We start from the raw sequence: 7,329 nt of genomic DNA on the forward strand, positions 1-7,329 counted from the left end.
CCCTAATTTTGGACCTAAAAATACTAGCTCAATTCTTCTTTTCTTGCATTTCAAGTCATTTGAATTGTCTCTGATCAATTACACCTTCCTCTGCATCTTATTTCAATGTTACTTGCAAAATTCATGAAAAAGGGTATTTTAGTCATTTCCTACATCCAAACTCATTTTAGTCCTTAAAAATTGTTTGAGTCTTTTCAAATGGTTTGAATAAGTCTCTATTTCAATTCCATGTTAAAATCCATTCCAAAAATTGCATTTGAAGTCATTTTGAGTCAGTTTAGCCCCTAGGGGCACTTTAGTCTTTTCATGTGTTAAAACTCTGTTTAATTTCTAAAAAAATCGTCCCTGAGTCTTTTCATTGTGCTTGTATAAGTTTTTGCTTAAATTCCTTGTTAAAAGCCATTTTAAAATTGCATCAGAGTCAATCTGAGTCGTTTTAGTCCCCAAGGGCATTTTGGTCTTTTCACACAAAATTTTTGGCAGAGAGAGGTTACTTTAAATACCTCATTTAAGTAATTGGTTCGTTTTAGTCCATTTTGTGTTTTTTATTTTGTTTCACTTTACGTTTTTGTCAATTTGCCAAATTTTAACCAATTTTATTTTTTAATTTCTTTTTAAATTTCATTTTAGTCCCTGAAAGTTGTTAAATTGCACTTTAGTCCTTTTATTTCATTTTATTTTTTTTAAGGTTTTTATTTTATTTTTTTAGTTTGATTCGAAAAGGATTCAAAAAGTTTGATTCGAAACCCTAAAAATGTAAATTCTCAAAGATTCACCGTTTATTTCAGGAATCCAAGTTTATAATCATCATCAGCGTTGAAAATAGGTCAAGTTAGGGTTTAGTTTCAAGGAGATTAGAAAAAGATTTGAAACCCTAGAACGTAAGATTCAAGCGTAGATCTGTTCAAATCTAAGCCTTGTTTCAAAAAACGAGTGCCAAAATCATGAAGAGGAGTCAAAGACGAACACAACGACATAAAATTTTTCAGAAAAAGTGTTCAGGTACGGCGGCGCCACCAGCGGCCACCGTACCTCCGTCGTAGTGTTCATCGGAGAAGATGATCGAAGAAGAAGAGAGGAGTGAGAGCTTCTCTCACTAGAATAGGCTTAGAGAGAGAAAGAGAAGTAAGAAATGGACTAGACCGGTCCCTTTGCTTTTTTATAGACCCCTGAACCAGACCGGTCCAGTCCTGGTTCAACTCTGATTCATGTTCAACCGTTTGATCTAGGGTTTTAGGGTCCTGGATCAATCCAACGTCCCTGATACGTTTGGATAGTCCAGGATCCATATTCCCTTGGGTTTGGGCCAGCTTCCTGTTTTTTTTTCGTTTTTTTGTTTTCTTGCTATATGCACCTGTTTGCTTGCTGTTTGAACCCCTGCATGCTTATTTTTGTATTTTCTTGACATTTTTGTGATGTTGTTATGTATTAAATCTTGATTAAAAAATGTGTGGTATTTTCTTGTTAATTGTTTACTATTTTTGTTAAAATTTGTGAAGTTTTATATGTTCTTGAGTCTAAAAATCCCTTAAAAATTCTAAAATTTCTCATGTGCATTTCTTGTTAATTTTGACATTTTTGTGATGATTTTGCATGATAAAATTGATAAAAAATAACGTGATGATTTTCTTGCTATTTTGTGATGTTTTGTATTAAAAAACTTGTGAAAATTTGTTTGATTCTAGTTCCAATTCCTTGATGAGTGTTTGTGATCTATACCATAGGATTTTGTGAAGCTTTGACTACTGGTTGTATGAGCTCTTGCTGCATGTGTGTGAATTTTGCTTAATTGCTTGGTTTGCAAGTTATGTTTGTAAATAAATAATGCAAATATGTCTAAATTCAATCTAAAAATGTCAAGTTCATCATGTTGTCTTGATTCTCATTCTAAAACTTGAGTTTATGCCTTTAAAAAATGTGTTGAATTGTGAGGATTATAAGTCATATGATTCTTGCATTTTTGTGGTTGAATTTTAGTTATGTTTTTGCACTTTTTGGCTTTATTTTGTGAAGTTTTCTATGCCTTTGTCTTGATATTTTACTTGCTTTATTTTCTTTGATATTACCCTATGCTACTTAACATTTTCTTGTTTCATGTTTCATACATCATAAGCATATTCTCCATCACACCTTCTCATCGCATTTCTTTACATTTCTTTTGCTTTTAATTCATTTATGTGGGATTAAGTTCTCACAAGGAAGTAGTGTGTATGTAGGTGAAGGATGTAATATGGACTATGGACTCTAATGATGTACACCGACACAAGCACCGACACATGCACACACATCACATAGATATTTTTAGATGTATGGCTAGGATATGCATGTTTAGATGTATGTTTAGGATTGAATGTTTAGATGAATGCTTAGGATTTACACTTAGAAAAAATCATTTTTCAAAATATGAACAAAATCACTCAAATCATTTTCTAAATAAACCTTGGGATCAAAATCCCATTGTATTTTCCCTTTGTTTTCTTAATCAAATTTCAATGAAAATTAATCATACTTGACCTTTTTTCCAAAATCAATAATCAAACCTCACAATTTTACAATCTTATGCCCTTGAGGCCTCTCTCTCTCATTCTTCAAATTACAATTTTCAAACTTAAAATCAACCAACAAAAACAAAAACATTTTTGGAAGAGAACTACGGTGGATTTGATCCCTTAAAAGGGTACGTAGGCAAGGAATCAAAATTCCTTCAATTCAAATAAAATAAAAATTCAAATATCTTCTTCTCCCTCCAATTCTTGACTTGGTAAACTCTTAGGTTTAAATAAACACTTTCAAAATAGCATTTAAAAATAAAGCGCGCGCGTAGAAAGTAAAGACGGTTCCTATAGGATACTATAGTCGTTATGGGTGCCTAACACCTTCCCGTAGCGAAAACAACTCCCGGACCTCGATTCTCAAGGGTTTTGCTTATTTTTTCCCTTCCCAAGAAAAAATGAGATATCACCGGTTAAAAAGGTTCAAACGTAATCAATGTTTGACACCCGAAAACCAAGATAAAACAACCTGCACATCGGAAAATTGATTCGGATTTCCTCGGAAGCTAGCACATCACACATTTGTCACAATTTAGACTATTAGATCAAGATCGAAACAATTCAAACGATTCAGTAAAAAAAAAATGAAAATTTAATACTATCGTGTGGTGAATTATTTACGGACTCACCATACACATATAATCATCATGTCCCCATGACATCATCACATTGTCTAGTCCACACCCTTCATTGTAGATCCCATTTTTAGTGTTATAAGCAGGGGATTTGATATCAGGGTTCTCCTTGAAATATTGCAGCAGGAACAAGATTTAGGTAAATTGATTGATTACTTAAGATTAAACAATTGACTCATTCATTCATTGTCATAATTTTACAAGATATTTATAATTACCTTGTGGTGAACATTTAATTCATCAAAGGCACAACCTAAGGGAAATGTGTCTCTTGCAAATATGTCATTAACCATTCAGTTAAAATGTTGAATTCAATGTTCAATACAAATAACTAATATTCAAAACAAAAATCATATGAAAATAAGTGTAAGGAATAGTTTCTAACCAACAACTGCCCATTGAGGTAATTCACCAAATTTAGGAAGCAGAAGAATTTTCCCAAGATCTGAAGCAAGACAATAATAACAATAATAATGTTAGATTATTGAGACCCCTAGGATATGGATGATTATTATGCCTTGAAATTGTAAATGATCTTTTTTGTCAGGATATGAATGTTGAATTAAAAAATAATATAAATATTGAAAAGGTGATTATGTACCATGAAAAGGTGATTATGTACCATCAAGTCTTAACTTGTTTTGCTTTGAAAATGGGATTTTCTTGAAAAAGTGATAAAGAGAGACGAACTTTGTGATTCTCATGAATTCGTCATGTTTAGCCGGTGAAGCATAATTGTATACTTTACTGCACTTATATGTAGCCTAGAGGTATACTTAGTTGAGGCATTGGATCTTGTTTACTTGGTTTTGGTTCAATAACTTCAATTATTTTGAAAATGGGATAATGATAGACGAACTTGGTTGAAAATGGTTCCTTGAGCCGATTACTTTATAAATCCTTCGTGAATGATTTTATATGATTAATTGAGGATATGTAGATGATTGATGATGGTTGAATAAGATGTTTATCATAAAAGTGTTGTATTGTTCCACTTACTTGGTTTTTGAGAAGTATATGGAATTGTTGAGATATGTTGTGTAGTTGATGTTGATGTATGTTGAATGTGAGGACATGAATACTTGATAATGCAATTGTTGTTGAGATAGTCAATGTAATTGGAGGTGTACTTTTATATTCTCGTTGGTAGTTGATATGTTGAAGTTGTGCATTATCGGGTCGTTGTTGTATGTCCATGCATCATAATCATATTGAGTCATATGTTGAAATGTAAAAGGAGGTGTACTTTTACATAGTTGGTTGTAAGAGGAGGTGTACTCTTACATAGATGTGCGGTTGGCATCTAATGGTTGTTGTTATGGTACCACATGCATATATGTGTCGAGTATAGGCGCATTGCATATTGAAATGAAATCTTGTTGTAATTTATGAACGATGTTGTTGGTGATAAGTGTTTGATGAGTGCTTGCTTGTGATACTTGGAATGGTTGTATATATGGGAGTTAATTGTTCATGCAAACTATTTGAGAATTGAATTGATTTCCTCATGTCAATTATTATTTATTGATTATGATTAATGTAAAGCTTACCCCCAGTGGTTTGACCACCTACCTGTCTGTATGGATGGGTAGACGTTGTGCAGGATTAGTTGGCTTTCGGTAAGTTGCTTGATGCTTTGATTGGATAGCGGGAGCTAATCTCCTTTGTTGGTTGTCGAGTCTTAGTTTTAGGCTCTGATTAGGTGTCAGTTGTCTTTGGAATTATGTATTGTTTATGTTGAGGAGTTTTATCCATTGTCGGATTTCGGAGATTTCACTTATGATTTGATGTTGTTTTTATGACATGTAAATTCTGGTGATGTATGAATTATTTCCGCTGCGACTGTTGAGAATTTTATATGCATGTCTGTTGGATTATGTTGAGACGTAGTGTCTATTTTTTGAATATATGTTTTATTCGCGTGTTTTATCGCTTTAATAGAAATAGGGCGTTACACCCACCAACTGAGAAAACAGATGAAAGTGTTCACCAATCCCACTTGAAGAAACGAAATCAATACCGAGCAACCGCCACAAAAAATACCACGTGCTGCCAAATATTTCACATGCTAAGAATAGGTGGACTGCCGTTTCTGAACAGCCACAGCCGCCCATACACATAATATCATTTTGATGGAGAACTCTTCGACGCAACAAATTAGTTTTATTAGGAATTCTATTGCGAAGCAAACACCAAGCAAAAACAGATATCTTTGAAGGAACCAATTGGTGGCACACATTATGAATACGGTCGTCAGCCAAGACTTCATCGGGTGCCGTTAGAAAATGGTAGGTTCCGCGCACTAAATAGCCTTGATTAGGTTCAAGCAACCACCTCCAGCTATCATTAACATGTTCCTGCAAAACAACGTTATGTAACAAAGCCGAGCACTCCCTCACACACTCCTCCTCCCACTCCAAAAGACCTCGCCTCCACACCCACACACTCCCTCCTTCCTCCCAACCTAACACTGCAATATCCGCCACCGAACACTCTCGATGGACAACTAAATCAAAAAGTCGATGGAATTTAGTCCTTAAAGGAACTCCGCCAACCCAATTATCCGTCCAAAAAAAAGTATTATTACCATCACCAACTACCCGTAAACAGCATCTTGAATTAAAAATCTTGGAAAATGCTAACAAGTGCCCTTAGGGTATCGCTTAAACATCCAAAAGTGCAAACTTTTATATTGAAAAATGCGCAGTTATGAATTTAACATGTAATTGACTTGTATATTCAAAACAAAATTTCATTTTGTGGGTTCTCAAATTCCTTAAGTTCGTATCGTTTCTTGTTGTAAATTTTGAATATATTTCAAAAGTTTCAAATATTTTTTGTCCCATATTTTAATTGAGAAATATAGAAATGATTTTAATAGAAAATTATTATTATATTATTAATTATAATGCTTGACTTGGTTTTGTAACATATTTTTCATTCCAAAGTTTTGTAACATCCTTTGCTTTAATATCTCATGAATATGGAAATTATGGTGTTTAGTCAAACCTTAATTCTCTCAACCTATAACATATGTGTGCCTATTAATACACGTTTTTTACTGGAAAAAAGGTGTAGAAGTTTTACAGACCTACTATAGAAAACTCTCCTTATAATTGTTAGAGGAAGTAGCACATAAAAAATGAAATCCCCTCTTATATGCTTCAAGTTACGTATTAATTGATTTTATAATGAGTCTATATACAACTCAGGGGTTTCATCTTCCTGAACAAATATTCTTCTTGTCAGTTATGTATCCTCGGTTCTTACCGAGAAGGGTCTGTTAAATCCTGGAGGATTAGCGTATAATCACGCACGGAAAATCCTTAAAGACAGTGCGATCAGCACGTCTCAAACTACCTCATTGTTTGTTCGTTCTATAGATCTTTATAATTGATTTGGTAGCAGGTTTGATTTGGATGTTGATAGAGTTGTGTCGGTGACCTAATTATACAACAACATCAAAGACAGATAAGTTTATTGATCTCACTTTTTTGCTTATATTTAATTGATTCTTATATTTATTTGTTGATTATTATTTATAGGTATTCTTATCCCTAATTTTACAACAATCTTAAGGATTTTCTCTAAATTACGTTTGTTCCCGAATTCTCAGATCTGCCACCGCGGTTGGTTTTGATCAAAGGAACTAAATTAGGTGATTTGATACTACCGATTGTGATGCTCAAATGAAATGCTCGAACGGTTGATGTCTTGAAGTAACATAGTTAATTTGAGGTAAACCTTCACCGTAGCTATTTTCAGCCAAGGAAAGTCCAGGTTATGATTTTCATCATTTAAGCTTTAATTTGTATTATATTATCATACAATTACTTTTGGCTGTTGTTTATCTTCATACGCTGGCTTGAGTCATCAAATATATAATATTAATTATTCTTGTGATATTTGCTTAGTTGAATTATGCTGGACTAGTATAAGGAAATTGGAGAAATTAATAGCATCTTAAAGAACTTTAAAATGTTAGATTAATTCATCTTTTTGGATTATTATTATTTGAATGAAATATTGTCGTCTTTATTCTCATTTTGTGGACTAATTGATCATTGTTGTTGATGCTTGGTATATGTGTAAATCGTTTGTGAATATAGTCATTGAAATGTTTATCCTTGATATGAAAATTG

The sequence above is a fragment of the Medicago sativa genome, chromosome 5 (genome assembly GCF_051527215.1).
Source record: "Medicago sativa cultivar Bolivia chromosome 5, Bolivia_mono, whole genome shotgun sequence".
NCBI lineage: Eukaryota > Viridiplantae > Streptophyta > Magnoliopsida > Fabales > Fabaceae > Medicago > Medicago sativa.